The sequence below is a fragment of the Macaca mulatta genome, chromosome 14 (genome assembly GCF_049350105.2).
Source record: "Macaca mulatta isolate MMU2019108-1 chromosome 14, T2T-MMU8v2.0, whole genome shotgun sequence".
In the NCBI taxonomy this organism is placed as follows: domain Eukaryota; kingdom Metazoa; phylum Chordata; class Mammalia; order Primates; family Cercopithecidae; genus Macaca; species Macaca mulatta.
In genome coordinates this window covers 45,061,429-45,088,152 of record NC_133419.1, presented here as the reverse complement: position 1 = coordinate 45,088,152, position 26,724 = coordinate 45,061,429, and positions in this window count along the sequence as shown.

The following is a 26,724-nucleotide window of genomic DNA, read 5'->3' as shown; positions in this document are numbered from 1 at the left end:
GGATTACAGTCACGTGCCACCATGCCCGGCTAATTTTTTGTATTTTTAGTAGAGACGGGGTTTCACTGTGTTGGCCAGGATTGTCTCGATCTCCTGACCTCATGATCTGCCTGCCTCAGCCTCCCAGAGTGCTGGGATTACAGGTTTGAACCACCTTGCCCCGCCATAGTAGAACGATTTATAATCCTCTGGGTATATGTCCAGTAATGGGATCGCTGGGTCAACTGGTATTTCTGGTTCTAGATCCTTGAGGAATCGCTACACTGTCTTCCACAATGGTTGAACTAATTTACACTCCCACCAACAGTGTAAAAGTGTTCCTATTTCTCCACATCCTCTCCAGCATCTGTTGTTTCCTGACTTTTTAATGATCACCATTCTAACTGGTGTGAGATGGTATCTCATTGTGGTTTTGATTTTCATTTCTCTAGTGACCAGTGATGATGAGCTTTTTTTCATATGTTTCTTGGCCTCATAAATGTCTTCTTTTGAGAAGCAGACAAAAGTTTTTAAAGGAAAGAAAGGAGGAGGATTACGTAATTGTTTGGAAATAATTATCCTTGGCTATGAAGATCAGTAACAAGGGTGAGTCCAATCCAAGGTTGGACAGGCAGTTGCTGGGCAGATGTCCTTGTAGAAGTATTTTTTTGGTGTAAGGTTATGATGGCCTTTGTGCAAGGTTGTGGTTTTTGTAGTTTTTTTTCATTATCAGGCATGCAAGTAAGAATCCGCTCTTCATGGCTTTCTCTGGCTCTATTTGTCAGGGTTTTCTTAACGTTATTGACTCCATTTTTATTCTGACAACTTTCACAAGGGGCATGCCTTCCCCAACATAGGCATTGTGGAGGTGGCCATTTCAGGGCTGAGTCCTTCTGAGTCTCCTACATTCTCCAGGTGAGAGCATTAGCAACAGAGGGGAATTGTTGAGGTACCCTTTCTGCTGTGGTCAGTGATTCGAGATGGTTGTGTCGTCCCTGAGTTGAGAAGGCTGAATCCTTAACCCCACCCTATAGTGCCAACAAAGGAAAAAGATGGAATACAGAGCAGCAAATACTTTTAGAATTTGGGCATAATCTTGGAACTAGGGAAGCCTGGCCCTCCTTATTTTCCCAAACATCTATGCCGTGTACTCCCTATCTGACCCTATTGTAGGCAGCCCTCCACTGGGATGCAGCCTGGAAGCAAGAGAAATATCAGCTGTGTTTTACCTCTCAGGCTATTGTTTTGCTCAGCAGAGGCTAAGAAGCACTTAATGATCAGAGTGGGGAAAGGTTAGCATGGCAAGACTGTTGCTAAGAGACAGAAACCCCAAGGCTGGACTCTACATTCAAGAATCATAAACCAAGATGTCAGGCTTTGGACATTAGCCCACCATCCCTGACACCTGACATAATGCTAACAGTCTAGCATCTGATTTGAAGTTTTAAGGGTTGGTATTGCCAGAGAAGCCCCAAGCTTGCAAAATAACATCTTGTAATTGATCACCTTCTTTTGCCATCCCTAGACACCAGAACTCAAACCAACAGAGGGAGAACTGCGAAAGCAGCATAGCCTTCAGAATAAGAATTTCCCCAGGATATCCCTCCCAGGAATGACCATGAAGGCAAAGGTTTCTGTCATTTGCAACTTAAAAACCTTGACTAATACAAACAGAACTTGGGTTCTCTCTTTTCCTGGCTAGGCTGTTTCAAGAAGCCTTGAGTACATACCCCGCCCATACCTGCACAACCTGGAGATCCCCTCCATGGATCATCCTTCCAAATCTACCCGAGTCCGAAGGGAAGAATTGAAAGCAGAGTAGAAGGGAGGCCTTATTTCCTTTGGACTCAGCTGACATCTTGGTGCTCTGAGCTTGACCTGGCACCTTTCTCTCACCCTAAGAAATACTCTAGCTTTGATACACTTCATCACCACTGATGGCATTTTCATTATTATCTGTTAAAATGAAGGTTTGAACTAGATGAGTGTTCGACTTTTTTCCACATTCCTCTGGGGTATGGAACGTGCGCATCTCTTTAACAGAAGTGCCCCTATTTGAGGAACTAGGACATCTGAATTGGGTTCTCTAATTCCCCGGCACAGGACTCTGCATATAGTAGGTTTCTTAGTGACCATTCCACTGATTGGTAATCTGGGTCAGCCAACACAGTTAAACCTTTCTCCATATAGGTCCATTTTGCCTTACTATTCTTGCCTTGGGCTGTTGTAGTCTTTTGATGAAGGTCTTAAATTAACAAGCTCATTTTACATCTCGAACTAAGACAAGCCTTCCTCTTCTCCCCATTCTAAATGAGAGCAATTTCATCCCTATCACTCTGAGATCCCTTGCCTCCAAAAGCTCAGATACCAATTAGCCTCCAGTGGAGATTAATAAACAATACAATAATGACAGATAAAAAGACTAATTCTTTGGCCAAGAGAATCATTTTAATTAATTTAATCCTGGCTGAAAGATCAGCTGTGCTCAGGCCTGCTCACCAGCAGGGCCCATTTATCCCAGTCTGCCCCTGCCTTGAAAGCCAGGGTGTGCTTGGGAGCCGGCACTTAAGCAACAATGAGAAACAGATTGTACTGTCAGGCTTCATTAAAGGTCATCATTAGTATTCCAATTTGAAGACTGTCGCTCTAGCTCAACCATTTACCAATTCTTCCCTGGCACATTGTGAAGTTTGGTTCAGCTGTGAAACGTAAAAATTCTCCCTGGGCTCCCCGGTGGCAGAGGATGGGTATCATTTGATGCCTGTCGCTCTGCAGCTTAAAGGGTAAATCCCCAGGGAAGTGACGGTCCCTGGATTCTATTTGAAAATCAAGACATGTGCAGCTGCCTGGGATTCAGATATTTGCAAGGAACGGAACTTTCTAGGACTCAGTCATAGCAGTCAGAAATAGGATGGCTTTGTCATCTTCCCCAGAAGCTTATTTCAACTTGTGAAAGAGTTGAAAAGGATTTTTTAGTGGAAGCCTAGCTAGGGACAAACAGGAATCATCATCAAAGCAGGAAATTGTTCTGGGCCAAAGGCTCAACAGAAGGACCAGCAACTACCCTGATATCATTTAAAGCCAACAACCCTCAGAGCACAGTTCCTGCTGGCAATAGGGAGACAGTTTTCAGCCTACTCTGCACTGGATATGAAATTTTAATTTGCTTTTTCTACAAACTGTCAATTTTAGCTACTTTCCCTCTGCTGATGCAATTTTTGTTTTTGTTTGTGCAAGGAGGTAAATTTTTACACACTTTTAATCATTTTTCCTCATAAGTAGACCAACCGCCTAGTCTTTTGTGTCTGTTTTGGAATTAGGTCATCTCTGCTGGGTGTACTCCACCACCATTCTTTTCTGACTTATTCCTGTTGGGTCTTCTTGGGTTGTTATTCTTTCAACTCCCATCATGCTTGTCTCATACTTCATTTGGTGCCAGGTCATGCTCTTTCTTTTAAGAACTGATGTCTCTTTTGCACTGGATTCTAATCTCCAAATGAATATGCACCCAGGATCAATCTCCTTCCTTCTTTCCTTCCTTCCTTCCTTCCTTCCTTTTTTTCCTTCTCCTCCCTCCCTCCCTCCTTCCCTCCCTCCTTCCATCCCTTCCTTCCTTCCTTCCTTCCTCCTTGTTTTCCTTCCCCTCTCTCTCTCTTGTTTCCTTCCTTCTCTTTCTCTTCTTCTCTTCCTTCTTCTTTCTCTCCTTCTTCTCTCTCCTTCTTTCTTTTTTCACTTTGTCATTGTCCAGGTTGGTAAGCAATGTCTAGAAAAGATAAAATATTCATCGAAAATAAATGAAAAAATTGTGTGTTAACCACACACTACCTTATAAACCCCAAACACCTGATACCCAGAGTGATATGTTACTAATGACAAGGTCTCAATGGGAGGGCATTTTAACAAAATCAAGAAGAAAACTAATTTTTAATCCAATTGTGTTTCTAAATGAGCCAAGTTAAGACTAAATGTACTTTGCTGCAGTAGTTTCTGTTTGTTTCCTGAAACTGTGTATTTTGAATGGTCCAGTGTCAAGCTAGATAAAAGGATAAAATCTTACCCACCATTCACAGATCCACTGGTGAACTGCACCCTGTTCTTCCAAGCTCTGCCCAGGTCAGTGTTTCCTTATGGCTTTCTTTGACTCCCTGCTACTCCCCAGTTAAAAGCAATGGCAGCCTCATCTGTGTCCTGTAGCTCTAAAGGTACAAAAAAATTGCTATCTTGGATAATAACAATTTTAACATGTTATTCTAGTTGCTTGTGTAGGGGCCAAAGGAAAACTTCCTCATCACCTTCTGAAAGTTCACTGAAAATCACAGACAAAGGCAGATTAAAAGGAGAAAAGGCATAGAAATTTATTTGATCATAGTTTTACATGACATGGGAGCCTTCAGAATAAAGACCCAAAGGTACAAAGGAATGGCCCATTTTTATTCTTAAGTTCAATGAAGTGTAGATAGCCCTGTAGAAATATGATAGGCAAAAAGGGTATGATTGAATACTAATGGACCGAGTAGGCAAACCAGCAAGGTGAGTCTTTCTAGGTTATTCTTGGCCTCTCTGTGCAGCTTTCCTTCCTCCCAGGTATGGGGCAGGACTGTCTGTGGAATGGGAGTCTTATGACCTATGCTCAAGTAAGGTCGGTCAGATGATTTCCTTATGTCCAGTTTTTACACAGAAGAAGAGAGAGAAAATTAGAGTAATATTTTTAGGTTTTATGGCTGGCTCTGGGGAAAAGGGTTCTGGTTTCCATGAGCTGCCTTGGGGAGCAGGGATTCTAGTTTCTATGGCTGGCCTTGGGGTAGAATGACAGGCCAGGGCAGGAGAAAGTAAGAGACAGCTGCTTCTGAGATCTTCATTTTGGGGTGTAGTTTTCTGAGCCCCAGCATTTGCTTATACCCTCCAAGCAAGGATGGTTTTTTGTGGTTATTTCTTTTTTTTTTTAATTCATGTATCCCTAGCACATGGCCTATTACAGGAAGAACATTCAATAAAGACTGACTCCAAGAAATTATAACCACCACATGTTCCTATGCCCTTAATCCTCTGGGGGCTGTAAATTCTAGAGGCCAAACTATAGGTGTGGCCATACCTCTGCATGGTTCCTGCTGCCTAAACTTCCAGATCTTTCATGCTTCCTTCCCTGTCTCCAAATGCTGTTCCTCAGCTGCTTGTCAATTCTGTGAGCACCTAATATTTATCTGATAAATTCTTTTCTCTTTTTTGAGACAGAGTCTCTCTCTGTCACCCAGGCTGGAGTACAGTGGCGCGATTTTGGCTCACTGCAACCTCCACCTCACGGGTTCAAGCAATTCTCCTACCTCAGCCTCCTGAGTATCTGGGTCTACAGGCACCCACCACCACGCCCAGCTAATTTTTTGTATTTTTAGTAGAGATAGGGTTTTACCGTGGTAGCCAGGATGGTCTTGATCTCCTGACCTCGTGATCTGCCCGCCTGGGCCTCCCAAAGTGCTGGGAATAGAGGTGTGAGCCACCGCGCCCAGCCCTAATAAATTAATTTTTTCCCTAATATAGCCAGAGTCTGTTTTTGTTGCTGTGATAAAAAAATCCTAATGGTTCACCTTCCACCTGCCTCTCCCTCTATAGATTCTGCTGAGAAGACAATGGTGTACATGTCAAGTGTCTGAAAGAAGGCACACGGGAAAGAGGGACTTGAGCTAAACACTATGTTTATAGAGTCTCAGACCTGAATTTCCCTTTGAGTGCCTCCAGTATAAGAATGAAGGGACTTGGGCTTTACCAAGTAGTTAGCTAATGCCCTATAATCATTGGCTTGTGACTGGAAAACCTGGAATAAACGATGTCCTCTCAGCTTCTTCCTCTTTCTGGGCTATCCAATGATTCCCCATCTTTAACGTGCCTAACGGTCACCTGGAATCCTGTCAACAGATTCCTGGACACCCGCTCCCCAGTCCCATACTCCAAAATTCTGATTTAAGAGGAGATTCTGATAAGGGTGATAAATGCTTTGAAAAACACTAGAAGTCAGCCTGAGGATAAAGCCATTATACAAAAAAAAAAAAAAAAGAAGAAGAAGGAAAAGCTAAAGAAATTCATAAACAGAGATACAGAGCTCTCATGAACCTGTGTCTAAAGACCGATCCTCTATGGATTTACAAAGAGAAGACATTTCTTGTATTATTTAAGCCAAACTTAAAATTGGTTGTCTGTTACTTACAACTGAAAGCTTATAACTGATAGGAAAATGCCTTCATTTTATACATCATATGATTAGATAATCACAGCCAATCTCTGAAGACAGTTTTTGTTGCGTCCCCATTTTACAGATGGTGACACCAGCTGAAAAAGCAGGACCTTTGCCTGAAACAAGCATAATTTATAGTCAGATCTGTAGAGGTAGGTCTTGTCATGGTAGAGTGACCCTCCATTAAGGAAAATAGGATACCCCTATTCTTACTGGATTTCTGTTCTACTACCTTCTCGAAGCCTTTACTGAAAACTGGGTCCACCCTGATATTCCCTATGTGGCTACCGAGTGTAAACAGATTTAGTGTCACAAATGTGTAATTTAATTGTTCTTGAAGAGCTTGATGTTTCATTATTTTTTCTCTACTTTACTGTGAGTTCCTCAAAGACAAACACCACATCTTGATTCTCTCACATTCCTCTAGAAGGCACTCAATCAATAATAGCTAATAATAATAATAATAGCTGACTGAATTAAAACAAAAGGACAGGCAAACCTGGGGTAGAATAAACTGTGGTTTATTCATATGTATAACTGGGTTCCAGTAGTTTCTGACACTTAGTTTGTGCTCAGTACATTTTTGCCAAATAAATGAATATCAGTTGAGCCTTTCTGATACAATGAGAATCCATACCCATGACATTGGAAAATGGGCTTTTTAGGAAATACTAAAAAACAAACAAGAGGATAATGTAGCAGCTCATCTTGCCTTCAAAGAATATGGTTTTGAAATTGGTAACAATTCAAAGATTTTTGCTGGACATTCTTAACTGCAGGGCCAGTAGCACTAGCCATAAAGGTGGATAATCCCAACACTCACGTAACTGAAGATCATCATTGCTGCCTTGTGGTACAGTACAGAGCTAAAATTACAGTATATTCAATGAAAGTTACAGCATATTCAGACACAGGTTAGGGCCCATATGTCAAAAGGATTTTTTAAATTAAGGAATCCAACCACTGCTGCAAACAAAAGATTCAGATTTTAAATTTTGTAATTTGTGCCTGCCATTTGTTAATATTAATAATTAAACAATCTTATATGCTTCCTAGGTCATAAAAATCCAAAAATCTGCCTTTAATTTGGCTTTTCAACATGACATGGTAGAGCAGAAAGCAATTGCTCTTAGGCTAGAACACCCGATTCAATTTCTGGCTCCAACACTTGCCTAGTATGGCCTTTATGCAGGTCATAAACCTCTGAGATTCCCTTCCTCTTCTGTAAAGTGGGAATAACAGTGAAACCCACTCCACAGAGTCATTGTGAATGTACAATTACACAATATATGATGTAAAAGTATTTTATGGCTGGGGGTGGTGGGCCTGTAATCCCAGCACTTTGGGAGGCCAAAGCAGAAGGATCACTCGAGCCCAGGAGTTCAAGACCAACCTGGGCAACATAGTGAGACCCCATCTCTACAAAAAAATTTAAAATTAGCTGGGCTTTGTGGCATGCATCTGTAGTTCCAGCTGCTTGGGGGGCTGAGATGGGAAGACTGTTTGAGACCAGCAGGTTGAGGCTGCAGTGAGCAGTGATATACCACTACGCTTAGCCTAGGTAACACAGAGAGAGACCCTGCCTCAAAAAAACAAAACAACAAAACCAAAAAGTACTTTGTATGTTAAATATATCATTTAGGGTGATTTAGGTTGCAAGTAAGAGAAAATCCATTTCAAAGTAGCTTAAATATGCAGAAAATGTGTTGGCTTTCATACTTGATAAGCCCTGAGATGGTTTAGGCTCCACCTCTTTTCTCCACACACCTCTCCACCCTGCTCTTCAGTGTGGGTGAACTTATCATCAGGTGGGCTTCAGGCATAGTCTTAAGATAGCTGGCAGCAGAAGACTGGGCTTTCTCCTTCACATCCTGGAAAAGAGGATGCTTTCCGCATCTTTCAAACACAGGTCTGAGTTTCACTGTGCTTAGACCAATCCTGAATAATGTCAAAGAAGTAAGGATCAACCAGTTTAATTGACAGCAATCAGAGCCCACCCCAGGACCAAAGTATAATGTCTGTAATGCCCAAAGTGTATGGATGCTAGGCAATGAGTGATGGTTTTCCAAAGGAAAGTTAGAATGAGAAAAAGGAAACAAATGAGGAGTAGGTGCAAATCTCCACTCCATTGCATAAATGGTACAGCTTTGTATTGTTAGTATCACAGCTGAGTTTGGATACACACTTTTTACAACTGTGTTTTTAATCTCCCTTACAGTTTTGCCTTAAGATATTTAAGTGGTTGAACTTACGACATTTACTTCCTTACTTTTTGTTGCCACTTCTCAAATTACTGAGATTATTCCAATCATGTAAGTCACATTACACATTCCATTTGTAATATATGGAAGAACTTCGAAAACTGCACTATACAAATGGCAGATACTCTCCTTGCTTCTTTGATTTCAATACAGTCTTTTGAGTTGGGGAGGCTGACAACCATGTTAGGATCAGATGATTCTCTGTGTAGTCAAGTTCCTTGCAAACTAGATTTATTTATAAAGGATATGCCTTATAGTTTCCAAGAAAAACTACTCAGCCCAGCCCTCATAAAACAATGTAGCCTCAGGGTTTTCTGAAACAGGTGGTTCACTGGCTCTTAATAGAATAGCACTAACCATTTTTGCAACAGCTTAATTTATACGACTTAACAGTTCACAATATGCTTAAAAAGAATCTAAGCGATGGATGGATGTTGAAATTTTTTAGATGTTAGGCCTGGGGATCAGACCCCTGCGTGAGTGGTATGTCTAATGTAAACTGAAAACAATCATAATCAAAATCCATAGCAAAATAAATACTTAAGACCTAAAGTTTTACTTATTTCTATGCTTCCTAAATATCATAGGACTTAAGATAAAAGTCTGCATCTTTACAGTTATTACGTTTTTACATATCTTTGTTCATTTGATTCTCACAACTTCCTCTGAGATATATTAGTGAAGAATTACTAGCTTCACTGTTCCAATAAGGAAACTGAACCCTAGAAAGGATTAAAGAGTTGCCAAAGGTCAAATAGGAAGTGTCAAATCCAGGTTTTTTGCTTCCAAGTTCAGTGCTCTTTCTACAACAGCACGGTGTACACATTTGGAAGTTTGTGGAGACTACTACAAAAATATCAGATTCACTGTGGGCTCTGGGAAAGAACTTAAACATCTGTGTTAGTAAACTCTTGAAATCAATTAGTAAGATAAGAATAGAGTCTTCAGCCGGGCACGGTGGCTCACGCCTGAGATCCCAGCACTTTGGGAGGCCAAGAGTTCACCAGCCTGGCCAACATAGTGAAACCCCTGTCTCTACTAAAAATACAAAACTTAGTCAGACGTGATGGCACATGCCTGTAGTCCCAGCTATTCAGGAGGCTGAGGCAGGTGAGTCGCTTGAACCTGGGAGGTGGAGGTTACAGAGAGCCAAGATCGTGTCACTGCACTCCAGCCTGGGTGACAAAGTGAGACCTTCGTCTTAAAAAAAAGACAATAAAAAAAAATAGAGTCTTCATCTCTGGTGAGTTTTACAAGATCAGAAGAGTCTCCAGCTTAATCTGGGCAGACACTAGAGGAAGAGCTAAAAAAGACTTGAAGGTCTCTCCAACACTGAAATTCCAGAACTCTGGAATCCATAATTGAAGGGCAGATAATCATTCCAAGATCTTTGATTACATTGTCAAAAATGACTTACCCATCTTTAAGCATCTGTTTCTGACAACTAGCATGTTTTGCCAACCATTAGGTCTGCTTTTAAAACATGACTACAAACAGGACTAATATTCTCTGGCAGTTTATGTTGCCTGGAGAAAGAGAGTAATACCAACCAAAGGAATTCATGTTGACCTTGTTGGAAGGGTATGATCTCCTCCTTGTAATTTCAAGGGAAAGAGCCACCCAATTTTAAATTGAGGAATCTGGTTTGCAGATGAAGTCATTCTTGTGGCCACTGGCCACAGTTGTCCAACTGATTACCATTTGTCTCTTTGGATTGCAGTAGATTTGATACAAATCATTAGTTAGAAAAGTAGAAACTAATCAAGCTTTCCTAGAAAGAACACATTTTTATTCTTTGTTTTATAGTCCTTTAGCTATAGTCCTTGCATCTCAGATACTCGCAGTATGAATTTCACTGCAAAAGTACAATAAAGAGAATAATTTTGATATCCATTTTATGGATTATCATATCATATGGATTATGGATATTTTTATAATTATGATATCCAGCGCATTAGAAAAAAGAAAGATGCTTTTGTTATAAGCAGTGCTAATTAAAGCAGATACTTTCAAAGTTACTGTGGAAGAGTGAATCATCATCTCCAACATAACATGCATTTATGGGGGTGATTTTTTTATTGGATCAGCATAATAACAAAACTGTTGCCAAGTTATTTTAAAATGCAATTAGTATATTTTCATTTTATTTTATTTATTTACATGTAGCTGGATTTGTACCAAAAAAGGATAGGAGGCAGAATGCTATATTTAAAATGTATGTTAATAGACTATGCCAGGTCAACAAAAGAAACTTAAAATGTTAGCAGCTAACTTCACTCTCCTCTTTCTGTTTTTATACAATTTGAGGATAGACTTAAGTTCTTCAACTTTCAATTCCCTAATAGATTTTTGTTTTAGACTGAATTAGTCCATGCCAATAGTGGTGATCGAAATTTTTCTGAACATGCAGAATACTGCTACTTGTATTAAATGTTACATTCTCACATAATCACCTCCAGTGGAGTTGGGAGCTTCAGTGACTCTCCAGTCCTCAATGTTCTTTTCTTTAAACCCTTAACAGCCAATATTTATTTTCTGAGTGCTTCATCTGCAGCCTTGCAATTTATTATGATTGACATTATGGCAGGGTGACTGTTGGATCACCAGGTGAATTCTTTTCAATTAAGCCTTGGCAGTCTTGTCAATTGTAAAAATAAGGGTTGTTATTATTATGGTTACTGTTGTTATGGAATCAGGTACTGAGATTTGACAAGAAAAATGGGTTTATAAATTCTTGGCTTGCTAGTCTCTACTCATAAATCTTTCTTTAACATCTTAACACTAACAGGACATTTTCATTTGCTATGGCTCCACAGAACACTAATTTCTATATTTGAATGAGTTATACTGATTTCCATAGTCATTAAATGATTTTCAGCAGGAGAATAAATGTGGCAGAACTAAACTAATTACACTTTTCACACTTGAGGATGAAAATGAACTGTCTGCTATTGTCATCACATTGTGTATTACCTGTCTTGTTCAGAAATGGCAAGCATTATGAAAATAGTTTGGTGATAACAGTAATCAATTATCAAATAGTTATCAATTATTAACTATCAAATTAACAATTATCACTTATAGTTACCAATTATGGTACAGCTATTATGTCCCAAGAACTTACCATAAATTGTCTCATTTAATCTTCCCAAGAATAATATGTCCCAAGATATCCGCTTTACAAATAAAGAAATTGAGGCTCATATTGATGAATATTCATCAATATTCAGCTACTAAATAGCCAAGCTGGGATTTAAATGTGGTTCTATCTGCCTTCATAGTTTGTGCTCTTGAGTTTAAGAGTAACACAGCATAAAACCAAGATCTACAATCCAAATACTCTAATAATCCTAAATGGTCTATTAAGAATACAACATTTATTTACTCTTGCTTTAAAAAATATAAAAAGTTACTTCTAAACATTATGAAGAATCAAACAGGCATATCCAGAATCTGGATCTTTCTTGAATGTACAGTGGCATCAGAAAAAGTATGAGGGCAATGGACAGGGTGACTATTGTTCTATCTAGATTAAAACAGAAAAGAAATAAAACAACCAAATACAATTTATGGACCTTGTTTGGTTACTGATTCAAACAAAACTAGAAAATGATATTTTGGAGACAACTAGAATTATTGGAATATGAATTGGATATTTTAAAATTTCTCGATAACAAGAAATTTTATCGAGAGTGAGAATGGCTTGTATTTATGTAAAATAGAAAAATCTCCATGCCTTTCAGGAATGCAAACTGAACTAGGTAGGGGCAAAATAACATGATTTCTGAGATCTGCTTTAAAATACTTCCCAAAAAAAGTTAGAGAAAAGAAGAAAGGCGAGATGAAACACAGGTGGTGAACTCTTGCTAATTATTTTGTCTGGGTGATGGGCATGAGAATTCAATATACAATTCTTGCTACTTTCGTGTATATTTCAATTTTTCCTAGTAAAAGCACTGAAAAAAACCTACTTGCAAGTATTTTGTTGATGGCCTCATAAATAGCTGCTATAGTTCTTATCTCAAGGTTTTGAATTTTAATGTAATGTTTAGGTCCAAGTGTTAGGATTTCAAGCAGTCGGGGTTGAAATATTTAGCGTTACACTGCCCTCTTGCGCTTTCCACGGAGTTTACGGCTTCATGCAAATCCCCTCACTGCCTTCCTCCCACCTAATCTTTCCTCTTCCACTTCAACAGTTGAGTTTGCCCGCTAGTTTTAAATTTAAATGGAGGTTTCAGAAGGCTCTTAGCAGATAATAGTGTCTTTGTCCACACTGGAATCCTGAATGCTTCCTCCCCTGCACTCAAGATTTGCTCCCCTTCATTGCTCTCTCTTAACAGCAAATTGCATAAAAGTGGTAAAAAAGACCCAAAAGCAGCCAGTTGCCAAGAGTCCATATGTTTGAAAGGGAAGCTCCAACATTTATCAAGCTGAGAAGTTGACTGTGTTCTGGCAATCCATTTTTTTAATTATTCAGTTATGAATTCACAGTTACAAATAATTAACGGATGTTAGTAAGATCTCCTGAGAGGAACATTTGATGCATGGCCGAAGTGATGAAAGACCCACTCAAAAGTGTCCTTAAAATGACTTAAACAGGTAAAATGTTTTAAAACTCTAAGAAATTCTTTAAGATAAAAAATAATACCAAAAGATGGGAAAAGACTTCCCCATCAAAGTAAAACCAAATAACCAATTATTATAAAACCAATAATTGAGAAAATCAAGTTTTCTTTATCAAACTGTTATTTTGACCAATCTGTTCTATGAGCCAACTAATTTCAACCGGATTTCTTTCTTCCAAATCATATTTGGTTAAATTGCTTTCAATTTGCATTCAGTCATATCCTATGCTACCCACAAAGTCAATAAATATAAGGGATTTAGGCATCAAAATTGGATTTTTAACCTCTTTTACCCAGAAATGGTATGAATCTAATTTATACTTTCTCTTAAATATCCTGTTTGGTTTTTCAGTCTTCTCATAGCCATATAAGTTGATTCTCACAAAAAGCTGGGAGATAAACGGGTCTGAATTATTATTCCTGTCTTATGTCAAAGGAAATGGAGGTACGATGATGTAAAAGGCTCTGCCTAAGGCCACAGAGCTAGTAAGTGGCAAAGCTAGGATGAGACCTCAGATCTCTCAGACTCCTCTGCTGGGGCCACTTCCACCACAACAGTGCCAAGAATGTAGACCCTGCTTTGCTCTTAGGAAAGGAGCCTAGAACAGGGTTTGGGAACATTCACATTCAGTTTCAAGGCACTAACCAGATGCTCTCAGATTCTGCTGTGGAAGCTGAGAGAAACAAGCGAGTTTTAAGAGTGCAGTTGATATTTCTATCTGTTAACATGCGTGCATACCTGCCTGCATGTGTGTATGTGTGACCAAGTGCATTTAGCCTCTGCAATGTGAAGATATGGAAGATATAAAAAGGATTTTGACCACTATTATCAAGCGTGTAACATTCTCAAGTATTCTCTTGCTCTCCAAGTTGTCCAGTGTAGTCAAGGAAAGCTAATCTACATTTGTTCATTCACTCATGAAACAAATATTATTTAATGCCTGTGGTGATTAGGTACTGTTCTAGGTGTTAGGGATGCAATGGTGAACAAAACAAAGTTCCTGTCTTCATAGAATGTTCATTCTAGTAAGACAGCTGGCAAGTAATATAGCACAATATGTAACTGAGTGATAAATTTTGGTGGCTCCGACTAATGGTGACCCTGACCAATACTCAGAGAAAGGAGACATCAATGAAAGTTTGAATGGATAGAAACGTGCTACTCTTACATAGAGCAACAACCAACCAAGGTCATATTTCTTAAAGCATGTATTACATTAGGGAATAGTTGTGTCACTTCTGGGAATACTAGTTTTATAAGAAAAGCCTGAAACTGGATTCAAATTCTGATTGTTCCATTTATAAATTATGTGATCTCAGATGAGTTATTTCATGGTTTTTACACTGTTTCCCCAAAATAGTAGTGCCTATCTCATTTCTACTTAATAGAGCTATTATGAGAGTTAAAAGATAAAACAGCTATGACATGAAAAGCACTTAGCACTGAAATAGACACAAAGTAAGAAATTAATAAATACACCTGCCATGTCAGGTTGGATTACTTCTGTTGCAAGAGGTCGCAATGAGAAAAGAATGTACTGGCCTGCATAATCATAGCAAACAAGGCCTTAGGACCCAATTTCTCTCCCTGTCGGTTGACTATGCTTTACTTCAGCTCTGCCCTCACTCCTTGACAGATCTTCCCAAGGTGGCATGATGGCTTACATGAGATAATGGAGTTCAGGATGTCTACCCCAAAGGCACATTACCCCAAAATATAGGACCTTGGCATACTGAATATTTTTAAGCTGAAATAATTTGAGAAACAGGAGGAGGAACTCTCTGACTTTCCCTTGCCCTTCTATCCTGAAGCAGGTTATAGACCCTCAGATGAGAGGTACCTTCCTCTATACTTGGAGGAAAGGAGTATCCATATTCCTAAAGATGAAGGGACACCCAAAGAAATATGAATGAACAGGTCTTGCTAAGTTTCCCCCAGTTTGTTACTCTTAGCTCATACCCTTTGACCTATCACATTTTTCCACAACTTTCCTAACTTTCCATGACTTTTCAAACCTAGCATAAAAACGCTCAGGTTTGGTCAGGTGCAGTGGCTCACTCCTATAATCCAGCACTTTGGGAGGTCGAGGTGGGTGGATCACTTGAGGTCAGGAGTTCAAGATTGGTCAACATGGTGAAACCACGTCTCTACTAAAAATACAAAAAAAAAAAAAAAAAAAAAAAAAAATTAGCCGGGCATGGTGGCAGGTGCCTGTAATCCCAGCTACTCAGGGGGCTGAGGCAGGAAAATCACTTGAACATGGGAGGCAGAGGTTACAGTGAACCGAGACTGCGCCACTGCACTCCAGCCTGAGCGACAGAGCTTGACTCCATCTTAAAACAAAACAAAACAAAACAAAAAATGCTCAGGTTTAACCACTTCTGGTCTTCATTTCCTTGTAAAGTCTCCCTTGTCACATAAAATTTACATTAAATAAATTTGTATGCTTTTCTCTTCTTAATCTGCCTTTTGTTACAGAGGCCCCAGCTGAGAACTTAGAAGGGTAGAAAGAAAAGACATTTTTCCTCCCCTACAGTTTCTGGTGACCAGAAAGGGACGGCTGGATACCTCACTCACTTCAGATCCTACTGACGGGATCCTGGGAAACTGACAAAAGCCAGAAAAAGGTAAGCATTCTCCCAGAGTCAGCTTTCTCAGATATCTGTTTGTAGCACCCAGTTAAGAGAGGAAGGTAAAAAATTTCTCCTTGTGACTTTTTCTTTTCCATATTCATATTTGCAGAAGAAAAACTTGGAAACGTTAGTTCTTTGGATTATGATTCTTGCACATTTGACTAACTTGGTTTTGGGGTACATCTTGTTTACTGATTCTTTCCATGCCAGAGACAGCTACTGCTTTCCTAGTTATCTCATTTTGCATCCTGAGAGCTTGGCTTGGCTTTCTGCCTGCCAGGGAAATGTGCAGACAGTCAACCATCAGGTTGTTGGCCCTGAGAATATGGCCTGATGGAAATGCAGGTTGCACCTCATTCTCCGCTAATGTTCTACTGACTGTTGCCAGCCCCAAGAAGGGCCATCTAAGTCTTTCTTGTGGCTATCTTTGGGAGTGGTCTGGATCTTGAAAGGCTGCCTTTTTTGCACTCTCTTTGAAGATGGCTCTTGTGTCCACAGTTAAGCTATAAAAGTCTTATTGGTTGAAAGTCATAAAAGGCTTATTGGCTTTTGTTTTCAGTCACTTGAAATAGATACCTTCATTTTCAAAAAAAAAATTTTAAAAAGAAATTCAATATTGCCAGAGATATTTACTGTTTGTCCCAGCTAAAACTTGATAATAAGATATTTGAAAGAATTTTTTTTTAAAGATCTATGGTCAGAAATTGGCCTAATTGGAAGCTGATATTCAGGGCCTAATGGAACCAATTTTGTTTAAGTCTTCTCTGTTTTCTCTATTTAATCCTGCTCTTCCCATGGGAACTTCCCAGTTCACTGAAATCCCTTTCTCAAGCCCCTGCTGACTAGATGTCCACCTCTTTCTTGTTGGCACAATTTTGCTGAAGATAATTTGGAACTCCATTGGCTCCTTGGGGAAACTTAAGATCTCTCAAAACTGGCCCCTCTGAGATTTCTTCCTTCCCTTTGCTTGTGCTCCTCCTTCATCCTTTTGCCACTTTCAATCCTCCATTCAGTTTCCTGAATCCTTTGATATTTCCTCCTTCAAGTTCCTACCTCCTCCATTCTTCTGTCCATCTCTGCCAGACCTTTTTCTACCCTAGCCCCTAAGTCACTTGAACCTTTAGCTCCTCTACTCTCAAGAGACTCAAGAGCCCCCAAAAGCAAGTATCTGAGGCTGAAAAGGAAAAAGCCTAATTGGAAATGTCTATTTTATCCATTCACATTTGCTTTGAAAATATCCAGATTAGAGTCAGGAGTAGTGACACATACCTGAAATCCCAGCTACTTGGGAGGCTGAGGTGGGAGGATGGCTTGAGGCTAGGAGTTCAATACCAGCTTGGGCAACATAGTAGATTCCATCTCTTGAAACACACACACACACACACACACACACACAGAGATAACTGCTAGATGTCTCCTAGTCATTGCCTAGAATGTAGTTTACAGCCTGCATAAGATTACATGTCAGGGAAAATGAGAATTTAAAAATATTTTTCCACAAATATTGGCTAAAAAAATTCCTGGGGGTGCAGCCAAGACGGCCAAGTAGAAGCAGTGGCAATCGGAGGTTCCCATTGAAAAGAACCATAATAGCTTGCAAATCCTGCACCAGCAACCGAGGTTCTCTCATTAGAACTGACTAGGTGGCTAGCATGACCCACAGAGAGGAAGGAAGAGCAGTGTGATGCAGCAGCCCACCTTAGAGCCACAGGGGGCAGGGGAGCAGCCATCCCCCAGCCAAGGGAGGTGGTGAGCGAGTGTGCTACCCAGCGGGGAAACAGTGCTTTTTCCACAGAACTGTGCAACCCACGGATCGGAAGATCCCACTCGTGAACCCATGTCACCGAGGCCTAGGGTTCCAACCATGGAGCCATGCAGATTCTCAACAGCCAGTAAGCTAGAATCTGCTTAAGCCTGCTGAGTTCCTGCGGAGCGGGGCAACCAGCATCACAGCTGCAGCTGCCTGCTATCTAAACCCTTTGAGCTCCTTGAGGGAGGGGCAGCAGCCAGCATTGGGACTGATAACTGCCTAACACGCTAAGCTCCCTGGGCAGGAGTAGGACGGCAGCCATCTCTATAGCTCCAGGCTGCGCCTCCCCTCCACCGCCCACCCACCCAGCTCCCGCTGGAACCAGGGAGGCAGGACGGCTTGCTCCCAAGAGGTGTCCCCCACAACGCAACACACCGGCTGAGGCAGACTATAGCTAGACTATAGCTAGACTATAGCTAGACCTTTTCAGGCCTGACCCTGACCCATTCCTCCTCACTGGGCGGAGCCTCCCTGCAGGAACTCCAGCAGCTCCAGCCAGGGTCTCAGAGACAGAACTCTGATCTCCCTGGGCCTAAGCCCCTATGGGGAGGCTTGGCCACAGTTTCTGCAGACCAGCAGACTTAACCTTTCCTCCTGCTAGTTCCGAGGAATCCTGGCAGCCCAGGTGAGTGGGTTTCTCCCCAGGGAAGCACACTCCCTCTACCAAGGGACAGTCAAAGTGCTTCATTAAAAGGGTCCTGTTCCCCTTGCCACCCAACTCGGTGAGACACTCCAATAAGGGTTGTCAGACACCCTATACAGGAGCAATCCTACTGGCATCAGGTTGGTGCCTCTCGAGGTCAGCGATCCCAGAGGAAGGAGCAAGCACCCATCTTTGCTATTCTCCAGTCTCATCGAGTGACATCTCCAGGCATGGGAGCAAACCAGATGAATAGGACCTGAAGTGAACCCCTAGTAAACTGTAGCACCCCTACAGAAGAGGGAACTGACCATTGAAAGGAAAACAAACAGAAAGCAATAACAGCATCAACAACATAAAAAAGTCCCCACGAAAACTCCATCCAAGGGTCAGCAGCCTCAAAGATCAAAATTAGACAAACTCATGAAGACAAGAAAGAATCAACAAAAAAACACTGAAAACCCAAAAGGCCAGAGTGCCTTTTCTCCAAATGGTTGCAACACCTCTCTAGCAAGGGTGCAGAATTGGACAGAGGATGAGATGGATGAATTGACAGAAGTAGGGTTCAGAAGATGGGTAATAACAAACTGATGAGCTAAAGAAGCATGTTCTAACCCAATGCAAAGAAGCTAAGAACCTTGATAAAAAGTTAGAGGAGCTTCTAACTAGAATAACCAGTTTAGAGAGGAACACAAATGACTTGATGGAGCTGAAAAACACAGCATGAGAACTTCATGAAGCATACACAAGTATCAATAGCCAAATCAACCCAGTGGAAGAAAGGATATCAAAGTTTGAAGAACACCTTGCTGAAATAAGGCATGCAGACAAGATTAGAGAAAAAAATGAAAAGGAACGAACAAAGCCTCCGAGAAATATAGGACTATATAAAAGGACCGAACCTACAATTGATTGGAGTATCTGAAGGAGACAGGAGAATGAAAACAAGCTGGAAAACACACTTCAGGATATTATCCAGGAGAACTTCCCCAATCTAGCAAGACAGGCCAATATTCAAATTCAGGAAATACAGAGAACACCATTCAGATACTCCATGAGAAGATCAACCCCAAGACACATAATCAGCAGATTCTCCAAAGTCGAAATGAAGGAAAAAGTGTTAAGGGTAGCCAGAGAGAAAGGCCAGGTCATCTACAAAGGGAAGCCAATCAGACTAACAGTGGATGTCTCAACAGAAACCCTACAAGCCAGAAGACAGTGGGGGCCAGTATTCAACGTTCTTAAAGATAAGAATTTTCAACCCAGAATTTATAGCCAGCCAAACTAAGCTTCATAAGCAAATGAGAAACAAAATCCTTTCCAGACAAGCAAATGCAGAAGAATTTCATCACCACCAGTCCTGCCTTTCAGGAACTCCTGAAGGAAGCACTATATATGGAAAGGAAAAACCAGTACCAACCACTGCAAAACACAGCAAAATATAAAGACCAATGACACTATGAAGAAACTACATCAGCTAGTGTGCAAAATAACCAGATAGCATCATGATGACAGGATCAAATTCACACGTAACAATATTAACCTTAAATGTAAATGGGCTAAATGCCCCAGTCAAAAGACATAGACTGGCAAATTGGATAATGAGTCAAGACCCGTTGGTATGCTGAGAAGACCCATCTCACTTGCAAAGACACACATAGACTCAAAATAAAGGGATGGAGGAAAATTTACCAAGCAAATCCTAGTCTCTGGCGAAACAGACTTTAAACTAACAAAGATCAAAAAAGACAAAAAAAGGCATTACATAATGGTAAAGGGATCAATTCAACAAGAAGAGCTAACTATCCTAAATATATATCCACCCAATACAGGAGCACCCAGATTCATAAAGCAAGCTCTACAAACAGACTTAGACTCCCACACAGTAATAGTGGGAAACTTTAACACCCCCCTGTCAATATTAGATCAATGAGACAGAAAATTAACAAGGATATTCAGGACTTTAACTCAGCTTTGAAACAAATGGACCTAATAGACATCAGCAGAACTTTCCACCCCAAATCAACAGAATATACATTCTTCTCAGTGCTACATGGCACTTATTCTAAAATTGACCACGTAATTGGAAGTAAAACACTCTGCAGCAAAAGCAAAAGAACTGAAACCATAACAGTCTCTCAGACCACAGTGCAATCAAATTAGAATTTAGGATTAAGAAACTCACTCAAAACCACACAATTACATGGAAATTGAATAATATTACTCCTGAGTGCATAATGAAATTAAGGCAGAAATCAAGAAGTTCTTTGAAACCAATGAGAACAAAGAGACAAGATACCAGAATCTCTGGGACACGGCTAAAGCAGTGTTAAGAGGGAAATTTATATCTCTAAATGCCCACATCAGAAAGCGAGAAGGATCTCAAATCAACACATTAACATCTCAATGAACCATGATGAAGTCGAATCCCTGAATAGACCAATAACAAGTTCTGAAATTGAGGCAGTAATTAATAGTCTACCAACCAAGAAAAGCCCAGGACCAGACGGATTCACAGCCGAATTCTACCAGAGGTACAAAGAGGAGCTGGTACCATTCCTTCTGAAACTATTCCAAACAATTGAAAAGGAGGGACTCCTCCCCAATTCATTTTATGAAGTCAGCATCATCGTGATATCTAAACCTGGCAGACACACACACACACACACAAAAGAAAAGAAAACTTCAGGCCAATATCCCTGAGAAACATCAATACAAAAATCCTCAATAAAATACTGGCAAACTGAATCCAGCAGTACATCAAAAACCTTATCCACCACAATCAAGTCAACTTCATCTCTGGGATGCAAGCCTGATTCAACATATGTAAATCAATAAAAGCAATCCATCACATAACAAAACCAGTGACAAAAACCACACAATTATCTCAATAGATGCGAAAAGGCCTTTGATAAAATTCAACATCCCTTCATGTTAAAAACTCTCAATAAACTACATATTGATGGAACATATCTCAAAATAATAAGAGCTACTTATGCCAAAACCACAGGTAATATCATATTGAATGGGCAAAAGCTGGAAGCATTCCATTGGAAAACCAGTACAAAACAAGGATGCCTTCTCTCGCCACTCCTATTCAACATAGTATTGGAAGTTCTGGCAAGGGCAGTCAGGCAAGAGAAAGAAATAAAGGGTATTCAAGTAGGAAGAGAGACAGTAAAATTGTCTCTGTTTGCAGATGACATGATTCTATATTTAGAAAACCCCATCGTCTCAGCCCCAAAACTCCTTAAGCTGATAAGCAACTTCAGCAAAGTCTCAGTCTCAAAATCCATGTGCAGAAATCACAAGCATTCCTATACACCAACAATAGACAAGCAGAGAGCCAAATCATGAATGAATTCCCATTCACAATTGCTACAAAGAAAATAAAATACCGAGGAATACAGCTAACAAAGGATGAGAAGGACCTCTTCAAGGAGAACTACAAACCACCGCTTAAGGAAACAAAAGAGGATGCAAGCAAATGGAAAAACATTCCATCCTTATGGAAAGGAAGAATCAATATTGTGAAAACGGCCATACTGCCCAAAGTAATTTATAGATTCAATGCTATTCCCATCAAACCACCATTGACATTCTTCACAGAATTAGAGAAAACTACTTTAAAGTTCATATGGAACTAAAGAAGAGCCCATATAGCCAAGACAATCCTGAGCAAAAACAATGAAGCTGGAGGCATCATGCTACCTGACTTCAAACTATACTACAAGGCTACAGTAACCAAAACAGCAGGTACTGGTACCAAAACAGATATATAGACTAATAGAACAGAACAGAGACCTCAGAAATAACACCACACATCTACAACCATCTCATCTTCAACAAACCTGACAAAAACAAGCAACAGGGAAAGGATTTCCTATTCGATAAATGGTCCTGGGAAAACTGGCTAGCCATATGCAGAAAACTGAAACTGGGCCCCTTTCTTACACTCTATACAAAAATTAACTTGGGATGGATTAAAGACTCACATGTAAAACACAAAACCATAAAAACCCTAGAAGAAAACCTAGGCAATACCATTCAGCATATAGGCATAGGCAAAGACTTCATGATGAAAATGCCAAAAGCCATTGCAACAAAAGCCAAAATTGACAAATGGGATCTAATTAAACTAAAGAGCTTCTGCACAGCAAAAGAAACTACCATCAAAGTGAACAGGCAACTTACAGAATGGGAGAACATTTTTGCAATCTACCTATCTGACAAAGGTCTGATATCCAGAATCGACAAGAAACTTAAACAAATTTACAAGAAACAACCCCATCAAAAAGCAGGTAAAGGATATGAACAGACACTTCTCAAAAGAAAACATTTATGCGGTCAAAAAAATATGAAAAAATTCTCAACATCATTGATCATTAGAGAAATGCAAATCAAAACCATAGTGAGATACCATCTCACACGAGTCAGAATGGCAATTATTAAAAAGTCAAGAAACAATGGATGCTGGCGAGGCTGGGGAGAAATAGGAAAACTTTTACATTGTTGGTGGGATGTAAATTAGTTCAACCATTGTGGAAAACAGTGTGGCAATTGCTCAAGGACCTAGAACCAGAAATACCATTTCACCCAGCAGTCCCATTACTGGGTAGATACCCAAAGAAATATAAATCATTCTACTGTAAAGACACATCTACATGTATATTTATTGCAGCACCATTTACAATAGCAAAGGCATGGAACCAACCCAAATGCTCATCAATGATAGACTGGATAAAGAAAATGTGGTACATATATACTATGGAATATTATGCAGCCATAGAAAGGAATGAGATCATGTCCTTTGCAGGGACATGGATGAAGCATGAAGCTGGAAGCTATCATCCTCAGCAATCTAACACAGAAACAGAAACCAGCACCACATGTTCTCACTCATAAGTAGGAGCTGAACAATGAGAACACATGGACACAGGGAGGGGAATGACACACACCAGGGCCTTTTGAGGGGTGGCGGGCAAGGGGAGGGAACATAGAGGACAGGTCGATAGGTGCAGCAAACCACCATGGCACATGTATACCTATGTAACAAACCTGCACGTTCTGCACATGCATCCTGGAACTTAAAATAAACTAAAATAAATTCCTTCAGCCATCATTGTGTAGGTAATCTTAACTTGTTCCATCTGCTGAAAACATAATTTGCATTACAAAAATAAGACAAAAATGAGAATCAACTCTTTGGTAAATTAGCGAATTTTGTGTTTCCGTGTTTATATCCAGCTCATGGCTAACATTTAGAATGAAAGCGATAAGATCTTTTTGAATCTGTACATATTTTACATGTGTATGTATGTGTCTGGCATGTAATGTTATGTATGTGTGATATTTTTCTAGCTCTGAATGGTATTTCCAAAATTAATTTGTAAAAGAGCTCTATTTAATCGGCTTTAAAAAACACTCATGTAAATTATGTATTCTCTCAGAAATATAGGAACTAACTCAATGATTTTCAAGTTCATGTGCCTTGGGTAATCTTTGGTAAATAAAAATATTGTTGGTTTAGTTAAAGAAAATAAATATGCCTTTAGAGTTGTCAGCATTAAATATAATGCAGACATGTTTTCTACCTAGCTTTACTAGTCAAACAAGCTTTAGTTATCTTTACTAGATTAGTTAAGATTATAAGACTACAAATCCAACCTCAGAACAAAATGTACAATAGAAATGAATTGCTTGATGTATATCAAGTACAGCAGTAAAATTTTAAAAAGCTATATGTTTAACTTTTTAGGTTCTTTGCTCCTGTGATATTTTTGATATTTGCCTGATTTGTCAGCAAAAACAAAAAATAATTTGAGGTAGTGGCTGGCTTTGTCTAATATCTCATGAAATTTTCATGAGCAATTCAAGCATAATTACTAAGAACAAGTTAATTAATGTAAGTGGGATAAAAGTTTGTAAATGAACTTTTCAGCAATAATTATGATTTATAAGTTATGATTTATAATATGTCCACTTAAAAATAGTTTCCACTCTTTTTGGTAATTTGAAACGTTAAAGCTTTAGTAAGTTAAGTTAAATTATGAGTATTCATTGAATATCTAGATCATTTCCAAATAAGATAAAACAATGAAACATTAATTGCTGAATATAGATTTAAGTTTGTATACTTCTGGCATCTTGTTTTTATGCAGTATAGAGAATCTAAATATATTTGAGTCTGCTAATAAATATGAGAAATTGTACTATGAGGAAACAGCATATACCTATAAGAAATGTGAGATGAGGCTGGCACGGTGGCTCACACCTGTAATCCCAGCATTTTGGGAGGCTGAGGTGGGAGGATCACTTGAGACAAGGAGTTTGAGACCAGCCTGGTCAACATAGCAAGGCCCTGTCTCTACAAAATAAAAAATAAAACAAATTAGCCAAATGTGGTCGTGCATTCCAATAGTCCGAGCTATTCAGGAAGCTGAGGTGGGAGGATCGCTTGAGCCCAGAAGGTTGAGGCTGCAGTGAGCAGTGATTGTGCCATTGTACTCCAGGCTGGGCAACAGAGCAAGACCCTGTCTCAAAAAAAAAAAAGAAAGAAAGAAAAAGAAAAAGAATGTTAGTGTCATAAATGTATGATGCAACATTAAAATGACAGTTTTTTGGATTATTGGTCTGATCTTAAAATGAAATTGTAAAATGGCTTTTCTTTACCTTTTAAGTAACCTGCCTAGAAAACAAAGATTTGTGTCTTATCAAAATAATTTCCCATGCTTCATGTTGTCTTTTCAGTTCTTGCAGGCCCAGGAACTTCATAATATTGGGAAACCTTAAGAAAATAGGAATTTGCCTAAATCTACAGAGACTGCAGGCAGGGTCTGGTGGCAGGTCCCTGGCATGGTTTCCTAGCCTTAAGAGGCTTTTAAAAGTCTAATCTGAGATTTTTTACGCGAAGTTTCAGCAAAGCGAACTAAAAGAAAGGGACTTATGTGGCCAATCACTATTCTTGCTGCAGTGATGTCAACAATCAGACCAAGTTTAATGAGACTAGGCTTCTTTTGCAAACAAATTAGTTTTACTTTGGTTATCTTTTATAGAAATGGAGGTGATTTTAGAGAGAAAAATTATGTTTCAATGGAAATCTGTAGCACAGCTTTGTGGGTATTCCATTTTTTCAGTCTTGTTCATTTCTTCAAGGTTTTGTTATCTACCTATAAACTGAGTCCTAAATCTTCTCATTTCCTCCAATAGTTGTCTACAACTCTTCAAATTAATGTTTCACATTTTTCTGTAGCCTCCTAAAATGGCACCACTCAGGGCTAAAACCTGACTGCTCATATTTTTATTGGGACTGTCTTTAACCACCTTTTTGGGTCTTTATTTCCTAATGAAGGCTTCCATGTCACATAAAACATAATATACATTCGCATGATGTTCTCATGTTAATCTGTCATTGGTTATAAGGGCTTCAGCTAAGAACTTAGAAGGATAGAAGGAAAGGATGGTTTTCCTCCCTACATAGACAAATATCCTCAGAGCTCCAGCTCCAGTAGGGAAGACAGTGCATCTCTTTTCATAGTCACAGTCAAATAGGAATTATGTCACATGAGATCTGATTGAGTAATGTGCCTAACCCTAAAACAATCACTGTTGTCGGGGAAGGAAATGTTCAGACTGGCTAAAGTGAATCATAGGCCCAGCCTTAGAGATGAAGGTAGAATTGCTGCTAGAGTCACCTGCAGGATGGGGAATGGCAAGGGGTGGGTCACAAAGGAAATATGAATCGATACTGGGTAAAAAAGTATAACTGTCCACTACAAGTGTCGTCACTAATTTATGTAAAAATAAACACTAATAGATGACGCAGCACAAAACTTGCACGAATTTTTAAGAAAATACATATATTTTCATAAAAATTTATTTTTGCATTCCCCAAGCTCCAAAAATATGTTTGCACTTTTCCCTACTATAAGGAGTGTTTCAATATATTTACTCAATATTTATTGAGCATCCACTAAGTGCCAGGCACTAATCTAGGTGGCAGGAATATAGTAATGAACCAAACAGATACAACTCCTGTCTTCATGGAGTTTGCTTTCTAATGGGATGTTCACCCGCAAGCACCCAGGCTTCTGCTCACAATCTGAGATGATTGAATAGGGCATTCATTCCTCAGCCCTTTTCCCCGACTTTCTGTTAAACTGGGAGAAAAATGTGTTTCTTAGCTCAGCTCTTCTTCTGTCATTGCCGAGAGGGACTTTTAGCCTCAAGGGACGTTCCATGTCTTTTCCTCCTGGCTGTCTGCCCTACAGTCTCTAGACTCTTCTTCCTCCCTAGAAGGGAGGGGTCTAGGCTGTGTTTTTATTTCTAGGCTCTTTGGTCCCCAGCTGCCACCTTAAAGTTTGAGATATGAGGGGGTGCCCTTCCTTTGTGTGAGTACAGCCTGCATAGTCTTTCTGGGTGTCATTTGTTTGGTTTGGTGAAAAAGGATGATTGTAAAATCTGAAACTACTTGGCCATCTTTTCTTGAAAGCCTAGGGTTTGTAGCTGGCTGGAGTGTATTGTGTTTTTTTGTTTGTTTCATTGGTTTG